Raw genomic sequence first — 14,880 nt, 5'->3', positions numbered from 1 at the left:
GGAGAATTTTGGCATGAAGCAAAGAGCTGCATGGAGCAGAGGCAAGCTAAAAGAAGAACAAATAATAGCTCCAGCTAGCTGCTTATTAACTAAACAACTAAATAAAGAGGAGCAGTAGGATCCTATCTACATCTATAGACATAAGCAGCACTGATCTCAAATATTGTGCAAGCTCACCATTAGCAGCCAACAGTTCATATGCCTTATTTTGCCATTATTGCACCACATGTTGCACTTGCTCAAAGTCCGATCCCTGATTTCTTTTATGTGATCAAACTCTCCCAACTGAGTTTTACTAAGTATTTTGCAGATGATGGACTCCAGTCTTTTTGATGCTGGGTTTTTATTAAGTTTTCAAAGGAGATCAGAGATTTATTTATTTATTTATTTATTTTAATGCATAATTTTTATTAGTTTCCAAAAATCAAAACACAAAATAAGCTATTTCAATATTCATATCAATTCACCAAAAGAAAGATAAAAGACTTCCTTCAGTCATTCCACGAATCGTCCGAAATAACAGTAAACAATATATCCGCATTTCCGTATTTGTAATGCCTTAAGTCATTCTCATTCTTCCATTTTTTTTTTATTTTATTTTTTTGGCATTACCCTTTACCTCTTACAGAGCACCTCTGAAACCTACTAGTGTTGTCTGTTCATCAATTAAGCTTTCCAGATATTTCGTGAAACTTTCCCAATTTTTAACAAATCTCTGATCTTTGGTATATCTGATTTTACCTGTCATCCTGTCCATCTCCACATAATCTAATAGTTTAGATCTCCATTCCTCCGTTGTCGGTACACTCTCTTGTTTCCAGTTTTTAGCTATTAAGACCCTTGCTGCAGTTGTTGCGTATTGGAACAATTTGTAATCTTCCTTCTTTATCTCCTTTCCTACCAAACCTAGTAGAAACGCCTCGGGTCTTTTGGCAAAGGTGTATCTTAACATTTTCTTCAGTTCATTATATATGCTCTCCCAAAACTGTGTGACCTTTCGGCATTCCCACCACATATGGTAGAAAGTCCCCTCCCTTTCCTTACATTTCCAGCATTTGTTGCAGGATCCATACATTTTGGCAAGTTTAACCGGGGTTAGGTACCAACGATAAAACATTTTCATTAAGTTCTCTTTGAGTGACACACAGGCTGTGAATTTGAGATGTTGTTTCCAGAGTTTTTCCCACTCTTCTAAGTAGATGTTACGACCAAGATCTCTGGCCCAGTGCGTCATTACCACCTTGACCTCCTCGTCAGCTAGGTTCCAGTCCAATAAATACTTGTACATTTTTGATAGTATTTTTGTATTATTCCCCAAAATCTCAGTTTGAAATCTGGAACTTTTATCGGCGTAGCCTTTATCTTTGGCGTCTTTCCTAAACATATCATTTATCTGGTGGTAGTGCAGCCAATCGTATACTAGTGGTTTAATCTGTTCATACGGCCTTATTTTCCACTTTCCTTCCTCCTTCATTAATAGTTGTTCATAGGTTGCCCAATTGGCTCCCATATTGATCTTTTTGATAGCCATAACCTCTAACGGAGATAACCATTGGGGTGTTCTGGGTTCTAGCATATCTTTATACCTTTCCCAAACCTCCAACAGAGGGCCCTTGAATATATGATTCCCAAATCCTTTGTGGCCCTTCTTCCGTCCGTGCCACAGATAGGCGTGCCACCCATATCGATTATCGTGGCCCTCTAAGTCTAACACTTCACTGTCTTCTAGTTTTATCCATGCCTTAACCCAGCATAAACAAGATGCCTCATAGTATATTTTCAGATCAGGTAGGGCGAAGCCTCCCCTTTCTTTAGTGTCCGTCAAGATTTTAAACTTTACTCTCGGCTTCTTCCCCTGCCAAATAAATCTAGAAATCTCTCTATGCCAGGCTTTAAATATCTTTGTACCTTTAATAATCGGAATGTTTTGAAAGAGAAATAAGATTCTTGGTAATACCGACATTTTGATTGTGGCTATTCTGCCCCAGAATGACAATCTAAGCCGACCCCACGTTTCTATGTCCTTTTTAACGCCTTTCCAAACCATTTCATAATTATTTTTAAATAAGTCTATGTTTTTTGGCGTTACCCATATCCCTAAGTATTTCACCTTCTTTGTTACATCTATTCCTATTTCTCTTTGTAGTTCCTCGATTTCATCTGCCTGCATATTTTTAACTAATATTTTGGTCTTCCTTTTGTTTAATTTAAAGCCTGCCACTTCTCCAAACTGATCGAATTCTCTGAGTACCTCTTTCATTGAATCCAATGGATCTTCCATTGTTACGACCAGGTCGTCTGCAAAAGCTTTGGTTTTATGTTCGTGCTGACCGACCCTGATACCTTTGATTCTTTTGTTATCTCTGATGGAATTCAATAAAACCTCCAATATCATTATAAATAACAGTGGGGACAGTGGGCATCCCTGTCTTGTTCCTTTAGTTACTGTTAATTCTTCCGTCTCTACATTGTTTATTATCAATCTTGCTCTTTGTTCCGTGTATATTGCTTTTATCCCATTGAAGAATTCAGTACCTACTTCCATGTGGTCCAATTGTTTCAGCAGGAATTCCCAATTTACGTTATCGAACGCTTTCTCAGCGTCTACGAATAACAGTAAACCTTGTTTGTCACACCTTTCTGTTAGATATTCTATAATATTTATGATATTTCTTAAGTTGTCTTTCATTTGCCTCCCCGGCAAGAAGCCGGCTTGGTCTCTATGGATACTGTTTACCAAAATAATTTTAATTCTTCTAGCCAAGACTCCCGCAAAGATCTTATAATCTATATTTAGTAAGGAAATCGGTCTGTAATTTCTAATTTGCTTTAAATCTGTATCCTGCTTTGGGATTAGTGTAATCAACGCCTCCTTCCACGTCTCCGGTATTTCTCTTTCCTTTAAAATGTTGTTCATTACTTCTTGTAATGGGTTTAGCAGGACTGATTCCATCTCTTTGTAATATCTGCTAGTAAACCCATCTGGGCCTGGGGCTTTCCCATTTTTTAAGTCTGTTATTATTGCTTTTATTTCCTCCGCCTCAATTGGGGCGTTTAATTTCTCTTTGTCTGCTGCGGTGATCTTATTGATGTTCTTAGCTATTAGATATCTCTCTATTTCCTTCGTCTGGTTCCTTTCTATATTTCTAAAAAGTTCTCCATAGTAGTCCATGAAGGCTCTCCTTATTTCTTTAGGTTTGTCTATCTCTATTCCTTCCACCACTATCTTGTTTATTGTATTTTGTTCCTTTCTTTTTTTCAGCTGCCAGGCTAATAACTTCCCTGTTTTGTTGGCATGTTCGAAGTTCCTCTGACGCAGTCTTTTGATTTTCCATTCTATCTCTCTATTTAACAGCATTGTATATTGGGCTTGTAAGACTTTAATATTCTCTTTTATTTTCTTATTTTTTGGGTTTTTAATCAATTTCTGCTCGTTCTCTGCTAGTTGTTGCATAATTTCTTTTTTCCCTTTTTCCCTTTTTTTGTTCTTGATTGCACTCTGTTGGATAAAAAAACCCCGCATCACCGCCTTGCCTGCATCCCATACCACCTTTAACTTTGTATTATTGCCTAGGTTATCTTCAAAATATTCTTTTAGTCTGTTTTGGGCCTTTTCTACTACCTCTTGGTCATCCAGCAGATAATCCTTCAGTTTCCATCTGATTAATCTACTCTCTTGCCCTTTCAATTCCATTTTTATTGGGTTATGGTCCGAAATTGTTCTAGCCTGAATCTCCACCCGTGCTGATCTTGGGACTAGCTCTTTCGAAATCCATATCTGGTCTAATCTGGATGATGAATCATTAGGTTCTGAGTGGAAGGTATATTGCTTTTCTAGAGGGTATTTATACCTCCAAATATCTACTAAATTGCAGTTTTGGGCCAGGGAGAAGAAGGTTCTAGGCAATTTCCCATCTTTACTCTTTGTGTCCCTCAATCTATCCAGTTCTAACGACACCACGCCGTTCATATCTCCTAATAGTATGATTTTCTGATCGGCGTAGTCAGATAATCCTTCTTCCAACTTCCCATAAAATTCTGACTTATTTACATTAGGCGCATATATTCCGACTATTATTATCTTTTCTCCCTGCCAGTTTATTTGTATTGCTAATATCCTTCCTTCTTCATCTTTGAATAGATGTTTCGCTTCAATTCTTTTATTTATATAAATAACCACTCCCCTCTTTTTACTCTGGTCTGAGGATATAAATTCGTTCCCCAGTCTTTGGTTAATCAGGGTTCTTTTGTGTTTCCTCGCTATGTGTGTCTCTTGGAGACAGATGACGTCTAAACTTTCCTTCTTCAGAATGTGCTCAATTCGGTTTCTTTTTCCTTTATCGTTCATCCCATTAACATTCCAACTAAACACCTTTAGTGCCATCACGATTTAATTGTAGGGAAAGGGGGCAAAAACAACTATTGGTTCCTTTTATGCTTCCTCTTCAGTCCCTCCCCCCTCCTCCCCCTCCTCCCCCGAGCCCCCCGCCCCCCCCCGAGTCCTCCCCCAATCCTGTCCCTCCCCCTCTGCCCTCCTCTCTATGCGGTTTTAGCTCTTTATATTTCCTTAGAAATTTGTCTGTTTCTCCAGGATTTGTCAATTTTTGTCTCTTGCTCCTGTATATGAAGGAGACGCCTTCCGGAAACTCCCACTTAAACTCAATATTATTTCTTTTGAGTATCTGTACCAATTCTTTATAGGAGTCTCTGCGCTTTAGAAGCCTAACAGGAATATCTTTAAAAATTATTATGTTGTTCCCTCCGATGTTAAATCTTTTCTCTCTATTCTTGTGCAAAATCTTGTTTTTTATTTCCTTATCTTTAAATATAATTAGGCAGTCTCCTACAAATTTTTTATTTTTTGGAAGCTTGACTTTTAACCTGAAAGCCGATTGAATTGCCTTTTCTACCTCTTCTGGTGGCATCTCCAGCCAGAGGGCTAATTCTGTTGATAGTTTTTCTTTTATATTTTCTCCCTGGGCTTCAGGTATACCCCTCATCCTAAGATTAGCCTCCCTCTGTCTTAGTTCGTTCATTGCAATCCAATCTTTCAAATCTTCTTGACTTTTATTCAAATCCAGTATCTCAGTTTTGATTCTTTCTTCCTCACGTCTTACTTCCTTCAATTCAACTTTTGTCTTTTTCAGACCCTCCTCAACCGTCTGTGTCCTCCTAAATACTTCTTTCATTTGACTTTTCAATTCATTAACTGTTTCGTCTAACTTTTTGTCCACTTCCCCAATTCTATGTTCTACTTGTTCTAGTTTGCGCTCAACACTTTTCTCGCTCTCTTTTATCTCCGCAAACATTCTTAGTATCTCTGCTCTGAAGTCCCCTTCTTGCTTTGATCCCTTCCTGTCCCCTGGCGTACCCCCTTCCGGTCTTTTCCCAGTATTTGACATTCTTAAATTTGGGAGGGAGCCTGAACTTGAAATGCAATATGGTTATAGCACTCCAGAGCAATTACCTGTTCGTCTGTTTGACCCCGGCTCTCAGTTTTTAGCAGTCTTTAAATCATACAGAGGTCGGCATATTTAACAATCATTTAAGAGTCTTTGAGTTACATGGAGATTGGCTAATTCTTTTCGCCCCTTTGGATCCTTGGGGAAGTCTGTAAAAGTCTTAAAGTCTTAGAGTTCAGAAAAGAAAAAAAGAAAAATTGGGGGGTCTTGCATTCGCTAAAGGAAGTGTACTATCAGTCGGCGCAGGCGGCACCGTGAGTTCTTAGAGTTTTCTAGGGAAATTAGTTTAAAGTTAACAAATAAAGAGTTCTCCTTCAAAAGTTCCCAGTCCGTTCTGTCTGGAAGAAACCAAAGAGGGGAGGGTTGAAAGAAGGGGGGGAGGGGGCGGGAGACCAGGGGGGACGGGTACGAGACTGTAGGGGTGGGGGGGAGGTGGGAGAGAGCGAAGAGGGGGATAGAATCAAAATGGACAGTTTCTGTCGCAGTAAACACTCTGTCCACTAGGTGACTCTCTCTCTCTGCTGGTTTTAGAAGTAAACACACCGCATGGATAAGCTAAGTAGACCGGCAGCGCAAAGTAGAGAGTTGTTTCTCAATCATACCCCGTCTTTAAGCAGTCATCAGAAATTAGGAGACACAGACACATCCAACTCTTCGTCTTGTGCCAGGAGATGGATGGGAGCACCTCCGTAAAGAGTTTTAGATCAGGTACGTCTGTGTTGCCAATTTGCAGCTGTATGCGTTCTCCTCTCGCTAATGGCGCCGCTGACGCTTCACTTCCGTTTTCTCACTAAGCTTTGCATGGTAAAGATGGCGTTCCAGCGTCTCTCTCGTTTTTACAATTGGATTGTGTTAATAGCTTCGTCTTCTGTTCCCTGCTAAACACCTCTTTTTTTAAAAAAAAAAAAAAAGAGTCCGCTGTAGTTATAAGAAAGTCTTTCAGGGAAACCAAGTATACACTAGTGGCAGCTCAGTACGTTCGTCTCCGCTCTGCAGTTTCTCTGCGTTTCCACCAATTCCTGGTAACGGCTGAACCCTGTAGCTTTGCTTTTTCTCTCCCCGGGGTTTTAGTTTTTTGAAGTTTTTGGTTATTTAGCCTTCACTTTGAGCCCGTTCCCGGGGTCTTTGTTCTTGGAAGCGGAGCGCTAATCTCCGGCGAGGACGGGGCTGTCCGCTGCTCGGGGGGGGAGAAAATGGCTGCCTAGGACCGATTGCTCAACGCCGCGCCGCTGTTCTCCTCACCTTACAAAGGGTTGCCTGACAGCGGCGCGTGCCGGTCTCAGCTGGCTCCCTGTACCTCCGGACACCCTCCGGACGCGTTTCTGGGGTGCTCTCGCCCTCTAGCACCCCCTTTTCCCCCCGTTTGTCGGACTGGGTTCGCGCTCCTGGCCGAATCCCTTCTCGCACCGGAGACGCGCGCCACCGGAAGTCAGGAGATCAGAGATTTATGGTTAGGATGAGGACCCAGAGATGAACAGAGACTAGAGTATCGAGTGCACATGTTGCCAACACACCCTAACAAGCTGATCGGAACTTACATTCCTAATGACTTGCATTTAGGGATGTAAGAAGGCATAACTTTATTTCCTGTGCTGTACTTTTCACATTCAGTACTGTTTCTGTTCAGGTGCAAGGTCATCTTCCATCAAATATTATGTTATTTGTCCAACATTCTGCTGTTGCAAAATGACGTAGTTACTTAGCTATTATTGTTGGCATCCATCTGTGTGGAATGTGTCTCCAGGGATAAAGTCAAACTGCTGTGTTAGCAGCACTGTGACCTCTCCATGTCACTAGCCTAGGCAGTGTGACTTCACAACACAAGTCCTGAAACCATTTTGTCTCTCCCAAATTGACCTCAAATGTTTCTCTACAAGGAGAGAGGAAATGGGAAAAACCTCCCCATTGCCTCTTTGCTCACAAATCCTGCCTTAAGGGCACATTTAAGATATGAATAGGGTGAGCCTGTGACCTGCACTCCGGAATTAAGTATTTATCATCACAAAAGGATGGCCAGGTACTCCAGGTAAACAGCCAGTTAAATTCATCAACAGGTTTCCTGCCAGACAGGATTCTGTTGTAGACCGCCCCTTCTGTGATGTATGTATGATGTATTGAGGGGTGGTATTGGGCTGCAGGGTGGCAATTTTAAAAAGTCTATATAAGGCCTTGCACACCATTGTTCAAGGGACGCAGGTGGTGCTGTGCGTTAAACCACAGAGCCTAGGCCTTGCCGATCAGAAGGTCGGCGGTTCGAATCCCTGCGACGGGGTGAGATCCTGTCGCTCAGGTCCCTGCTCCTGCCAACCTAGCAGTTCGAAAGCTTGTCAAAGTGCAAGTAGATAAATAGGTACCGCTGTGGCGGGAAGGTAAACGGCGTTCCTGTGCGCTGCTCTGGTTTGCCAGAATCGGCTTAGTCATGCTGGCCACATGACCTGGAAGCTGTACGCCAGCTCCCTCGGCCAATAAAGCAAGATGAGTGCCGCAACCCCAGAGTCGGTCACGACTGGACCTAATGCTCAGGAGTCCTTTACCTTTACCTTTACCTTTACACCATTGTTCTGGGTGCCTGCTACCTGCAGCATGGGGTGGGGTGGGGGTGTGAGCACCTTGTTGCAACAGTTAATAAAGATTATGCTTACTAGCTGCTTTGCTTCTCAATATTCTCTGGCTGGCCTCTTATTTTCTCCTACTGATAGAGAACCTAAAAAAGGACTCTATATGGGCTCTTGGGTACCCCATAAGGGAAAAGGGGCATTTTTCTTTTCTTCTTATAATAACATCTTACAAAATTAAAAAAACCCCTCATTAATAACAAATAACCCCGTTCACTCAAGTAGGACACAATGGTCCATATTTTCTGTTGCAACTGATCCAATTTCTTCCAAATCCATGTTAAAAGCTGCAAGGCCAGCACAAGATGGAATGAGGTTACTTTCTTAGCTTGCAAGTTCTTTCAATGTTCACGAAAAACAGAGCCAGTTGCACAACACATGAAACTGCTATGTCAAGTAATGAGACTAATTTATTGAAGCAGAAACGCCTTATTTTCTCACAGGGGCACCACAGATGGACCATGGCCAACAACACTAAAACCCCTCCAAGAAAGTGCAGATGAAGACAAATTCATGTGATTACATGTTTGTGGTGTTAGATGCCGTCGGTGTAAGAGCTTAAAAGTGTTTTCTCCACTCTTAATTAAAACAGAAGATAGAGGCATTTTGGTCTATATGCGGCACCAGCCTAACTGTTCCAAGGTCTAATTCACAGGCTTGTTTTCTGGGAACAAACTGTTCCCATCAAATGTCACTAGATATTTTGTAGTTGATGGACACCAATATTTTTGATGCTCTGTTTTTACTAAGTGCTAAATTCTTATCTCCTTCTGAGTAATAAATGGGAAGAGATATGAGACTGGGGTCGATCTTGTACCTTTTAAAGTTCTGAACTTTTTCTGGAAATGTTTCTGGGCCTTTCAGGGGTGCAAAGGAAGAAGAAATTCAGGAAGTGAAGCTTCCCCCCTTCCCCAGCGTGAAGCTTGAGAAAAGTGTCACCTACTGAATATTCGCTTGAAATAAAGTTGTTATGAGCACATGCACTAGAGGAGGAAGAGGAGTGCGGGAGCAGCGCACCGCCCCTGGCAGCGCGATCCTGGTGAGGTCCCATCGCAGCTGCCCTGCCCCCGCTGGACACCAAGCTCCCTCAGGTGGCATGCCACGCCCCCAGGACACACGCCAGCCCCACCCCGCCTGCTCTCCGCCCCCACAGTGCCAGAGCATGAAGCTCCTCCCCTGAGCACATGTCAGTGGTGACTGGAAGTTACTAACTATCATGTATAATTGGAAAGGGAAGAGACAGACCTGCAGCTGATGAGAGGAAAGGCTCTCAGCTTCAGTTATGCGGCAGGTAAAGCACTGCTTCTTTCTCCCGTTTGCAGTTGCTCCTTATCTGCCTGCTGCTGTTTTTCATACTCCACTGGTTGAAAAGGGAGTTCCTCCCTTCTGGCAAGGATTGGCGAAACTTAACTGCCTTCTTTAAACTAATTGGGAAATCTGTTGGTGACGGAAACATACCAAATTCCTCCCACTGCAGAGCTTTGGTGCCACAGATTCAGCCCCTTTCCCCTGTGTTCTGTTCATGTATGGATAGAGCAAATAAATCATTTGTCTAGAGCAGGAAGAAAGCCTGGGGTTGAGAGTATCTTTCTTGCGGAAGCACATCCCTCCTGCTGATAGAAAGATGGGCAGAGTGCTTACAAAATTACATTTCACCTAGAGTAGGAAGAGTGAGGCTGATTAATATAAATGGCAGAATCACAGACAAGTTGAAGGAAATAAGAGAAGGATTTGTTAAATACTTTTCTGAGCTGTACAGACAAGGGAAAGAAAAAACATTTAAGATAGAAGAGTATATTAGAAGTAGCAGTATGCCACAGTTAAAAGAGGAACAAAGAAACATTCTTAACTCCCAGATAACAATGCAAGAATTACTTGAGGCAATAAAAAGCTCTAAAAATGGCAAGTCTCCAGGTCCGGATGGCTTTATGGCAAAATATTACAAGAAACTAAATGAACAATCAGTGAACCCAATGAAAGATGTTATGAATGAAATATTGAACACAGGCGAAATCCCAGAAACATGGAAACAGGCCTATATAACAGTAATCCTGAAACAAGATGCCGATCTGCTGCAAATCAAAAACTATAGGCCTATCTCCTTGTTAAATAATGATTACAAATTGTTTGCAAATATTTTAGCCAACAGATTAAAAAAATATTAAATGAGTACATACTTCAAGATCAACCTGGGTTTTTACCAGGAAGACAAATGAAGGAGAATATAAGGAATATTTTTAATATAACAGAATAAGGTAAAGGGACCCCTGACCATTAGCTCCAGTCGTGGCCGACTCTGGGGTTGCGGCGCTCACCTCGCTTTATTGGCTGAGGGAGCTGGCGTACAGCTTCCGGGTCATGTGGCCAGCATGACTAAGCCACTTCTGGTGAACCAGAGCAGCGCACAGAAACACTGTTTACCTTCCCGCCGGAGCAGCACCTATTTATCTACCTGCACTTTGACGTGCTTTTGAACTGCTAGGTTGGCAGGAGCAGGGACCAAGCAACGGGAGCTCACCCTGTCACGGGGATTTGAACCACCAACCTTCTGATCTGCAAGTCATAGGCACTGTGGTTTAACCCACAGCGCCACCCGCGTCCTCGTCCATAATAGAATACCTGGAGGCTAAAAATGAAAAGAAAGCAGCTATGATGTTTATAGACGCTGAAAAAGCCTTTGATAATGTTTCTTGGAAGTTTATGATAAAGCTTCTAGAACAAATCAGAAGCGGCTCAAAATTTTTAAAAGGAATAGCAGCAATTTATTCAGAACAAAAGGCAAAATTAATTATAAATCAGGTGATAACGGATGATTGTAAGATCCAAAAAGGAACGAGAAAAGAATGCCCATTATTACCATTATTTTTTATCCTGGTCCTGGAAGTACTTGCCAAAAATATAAGAGCAGACAAAGAGATTACAGGTGTAAAAACTGGGAAAAGCGAATTCAAGTTAAAAGCATATGCAGATGATCTAGTGATAACAGTGGAAGAACCTAAAACTTCACTCCCTAAAGTAATAGAAAAAATTCAGAAATTTGGGGAAGTGGCAGGATTTAAGTTAAAAAGGAATAAAACTAAACTATTAATTAAAAATTTAAAAGAAGAGGGGGGAAAAGAATTAGAGCAAAGTACTGAGATTGAAGTCCATAAAAAAGTCAAATATTTAGGGATTTGGTTAACATCAAGAAATATAAACCTATTTAAAAATAATTATGAAAAAATTTGGCTTGAGGTAAAAAGAAATTTAGAAATATGGAGCAGAATGAATCTCTCATTGTTAGGAAAAATATCGGCGATCAAAATGAATGTGTTGCCAAAAAATCTATTTCTTTTTCAATCAATACCAGCCATCCTGAAAGATGAATGTTTTTTAAAAATGAGAGAGAGATTTCAAAATTTATCTGGGCGGGGGGGAGGCCAAGGATAAAACATAAAATACTTACAGATATAAAAGACAGAGGCGGGTTTGCCCTCCCAGACCTTAAATTGTATTATGAATCTGCTTGTTTGGTATGCATCAGGGACTGGATGAGATTGGATAAGAAAGAGGCATTAGAATTAGAAGGACATGACAACAGATTTGGCTGGCTCGCATATCTATGGTACGGGAAAGGAAAGGTTCGTAGATGTTTTTATAACCATATAATTAGAAAATCATTAATGAGAGTATGGGAGAGATACAAAGATTTATTGGGACAAAAGACCCCGTGGTGGCTTTCACCACATGAAGCATTACTGCTCAAACCACTAGGAAAGGAAGGAAAATGGCTCACATGTGTTGATTTATTAAAGGACCATGTTGGAAAATGGAAATTAAGAGATTACGATGAGATCAGAGATCACTTTCAGAGTTGGTTGCACTCTCGACAATTATTTGAAACATATAAAGACAGTAAGTAAGGATTTAGCTACACAAGATCTAGGTTTCAAATGGAAGTGATTGAAGGGAAAGTGAAATCACTGAAGGCTGCATACAGCATACTATTAGAATGGGAGACGAAAGATGAAGAGGTAAAATCAGTCATGATCAAATGGGCACAAGATGTAGGTCACAACATTATGATGGAAGATTGGGAAAAATTATGGAAAACTGATTTAAAATTTACAGACTGTTCCCTGTTGAAGGAGAACTGTATGAAGATGATGTACAGATAGTTTGTGACACCACTGCAGTTAGGGAAAATGTACAAAACTAGTTCAAATATATGTTGGAAGTGTAAGGAAAAGGAGGGGACATTTTATCATATGTGGTGGGATTGTAATGTAATTTTAAAAAATTGGGAAATGATCTGTAACGAATGGAAGAAAATGTTCCATCTAACATTTGTCAAAAAACCTGAAGCATTTTTGTTAGGGATTGTAGGGAAAGACCTGCCAAAAAAGCTGAAAAACAACTTCATGTATGTGACAATGCCCACAAGAGTCCTAATAGCACAAGGATGGAAGACTGAAGAAATTCCAACTAAAGAATCATGGCAAGAAAAACTGGTAGACTATGCAGAACTGGCAAAATTAACACATAAGCTATGGGACAAGGATAACTGTGACTTTAAAGATGAATGGGAGCCCTTTACAAAGTATTTGAAGAGGCAACAAAGTGAATTGGACTCCTTGACAGGTTTTGAATGAACAAACTTTTTATTGGCAATAATCAGTTAAACAATTTAAGGATCTACACGACTTTGTAACATGCAGAGAACAGCATTTACAGAGAAATCAAAGACTGGAACAGAGGGAAGTCGGGGGTGGGTGGGGGTTGTGTGGGAGGGTGGGGGGAGGGAGGAAAAATGGGGGGGAATTAAGGATGATATGTTTTTTGGATAATACGTTTTGTTTAAATTATATATATATATATTTGTTTTCGTATGTATATATATATATATATATATATATATATATATATATATGCAGGTTTTGGTGTCTTCGGGTGTCTTCCCGTGTAAGAGTTGGGGTGTCCTAGACACCCCAACTCTTACACGGGAAGACACCCGAAGACACCAAAACCTGCATTCCTGTACCCGTGAAAATCTACGAAAGCATATATATATATATATATATATATATATATATATATATATATATATATATTTGCTTTCGTAGATTTTCACGGGTACAGGAATGCAGGTTTTGGTGTCTTCGGGTGTCTTCCCGTGTAAGAGTTGGGGTGTCTAGGCGACGTTTCGACGAGGTCTCACTCGTCATCTTCAGGCTGGTGCTTTCGGCTTCTTGTTACTGGAACAGAGCAGGATCTCAGTGTTTGAGTTCCTATAAATACTGTTGAGGGGGTGTGGTGTATAGCCTCCAACGTTCTGGGCAGAGAGGAAGTTCCCAGGTTAGTGTGCCTTTTCTTCTTTTGTTCCTTAATTACTTGAGGGATATCTTGAGTGATTTCTTGAGTGATATTCTGAGTACCACTTAGGTGGGTCATTAAGTGTGGATTAGTTGCTAAAGCTTTCGTGTCTTGACCTCTTGAGCTTGTGAAGAGTTTTTCTGAGAAGATGGCTGTACTGCACTTAGTTGTGCTCTGGCTTGGCTTCGTGTATAGGGGCGAGCTGTGGCACAAAACCACAGCTCGCCCCTATACACGAAGCCAAGCCAGAGCACAACTAAGTGCAGTACAGCCATCTTCTCAGAAAAACTCTTCACAAGCTCAAGAGGTCAAGACACGAAAGCTTTAGCAACTAATCCACACTTAATGACCCACCTAAGTGGTACTCAGAATATCACTCAAGAAATCACTCAAGATATCCCTCAAGTAATTAAGGAACAAAAGAAGAAAAGGCACACTAACCTGGGAACTTCCTCTCTGCCCAGAACGTTGGAGGCTATACACCACACCCCCTCAACAGTATTTATAGGAACTCAAACACTGAGATCCTGCTCTGTACCAGTAACAAGAAGCCGAAAGCACCAGCCTGAAGATGACGAGTGAGACCTCGTCGAAACGTCGCCTAGACACCCCAACTCTTACACGGGAAGACACCCGAAGACACCAAAACCTGCATATATATATATATATATATATATATATATATATATATATATATATATATATATATATATAAATTTATATTATATATATATAAATTTATATTATATATATATAAATTTATATTATATATATATATTTAAAGGAAGGGTGAGGCTGGACCTGGCCGACTTGCTTTGGTGCATGAATTTTAGTGCGTAAATAGAGACAGACTCCACACATGACTTGTTGGAATGATTTGCAACCTGTGTGAGAGAAACACACAAATGAAAATGTGGATCTGCAGCAACACGGGAGGCAAATTTAATCTTCTGGGCATTTCTCTCTACGATAGCTAAATCAAAGGAGGAACATCTGGAACTATTTTGGATGCCAAAGAAAATAACTTTCTGGTGCTTCCAGACCGCATTGCGAAATTTTGGCGAGTGCAAATTCAGAGGGATAGCTGTGTGTCAGTTTGCTTATGGTTTACATAGTGTGGGTGTCAATAAATTGGAGTGCTGAAACCATTCAGAACTGAAAGGAGTGGAGAAGATCACTGTTCTTTCTTGCTTAGCACAGATCTAGGTATGCTTCAAGGAAGGGGGAAGGGTAACCAGAAGATTCATGTTGAAGGGAAAAGTGAGGAGGGGTGATGTATAGGCCCCACGGAAAGACCACCAGGTTCATAAACTGATGACACCAGTGCCTATGCAACACCCATGCGCTGCTGCTTCAAGTTTTATAAGCTCACATTTTGCTGCTTAGCCCTGCGGCTTTAGGTCTAAGGTTGCCTGAGTTTGTGTACTGCAGACATGTCCCGGCAATTGCTG

General features: G+C 41.0%; 4 protein-coding genes across 4 annotated transcripts in view; 1 reads left to right on the top strand and 3 right to left on the bottom strand.

Annotated features, from left to right (window-relative positions):
* The window catches only part of ADCY6 (adenylate cyclase 6), a 934,310-nt gene that overhangs the window by 303,418 nt on the left and 616,012 nt on the right, over window positions 1-14,880 (bottom strand). The gene's annotated exons all lie outside the window — the stretch shown is intronic.
* The window catches only part of LOC310698257 (17-beta-hydroxysteroid dehydrogenase type 6-like), a 164,937-nt gene that overhangs the window by 80,222 nt on the left and 69,835 nt on the right, over window positions 1-14,880 (top strand). The gene's annotated exons all lie outside the window — the stretch shown is intronic.
* LOC310698188 (retinol dehydrogenase 7-like) overlaps window positions 1-14,880 on the bottom strand; it is a gene marked incomplete at its 5' end in the record, with an annotated part of 64,955 nt that overhangs the window by 1,032 nt on the left and 49,043 nt on the right. The window lies entirely within an intron of this gene.
* The window catches only part of LOC310698284 (retinol dehydrogenase 7-like), a 48,507-nt gene that overhangs the window by 32,558 nt on the left and 1,069 nt on the right, over window positions 1-14,880 (bottom strand). The window lies entirely within an intron of this gene.

This window comes from Podarcis liolepis, assembly GCF_965112155.1.
Source record: "Podarcis liolepis genome assembly, chromosome: 2".
Taxonomy (NCBI): domain Eukaryota; kingdom Metazoa; phylum Chordata; class Lepidosauria; order Squamata; family Lacertidae; genus Podarcis; species Podarcis liolepis.
The sequence above is the reverse complement of the archived record's forward strand: the minus strand, read 5'-3'. Positions and strand labels throughout refer to the sequence as shown.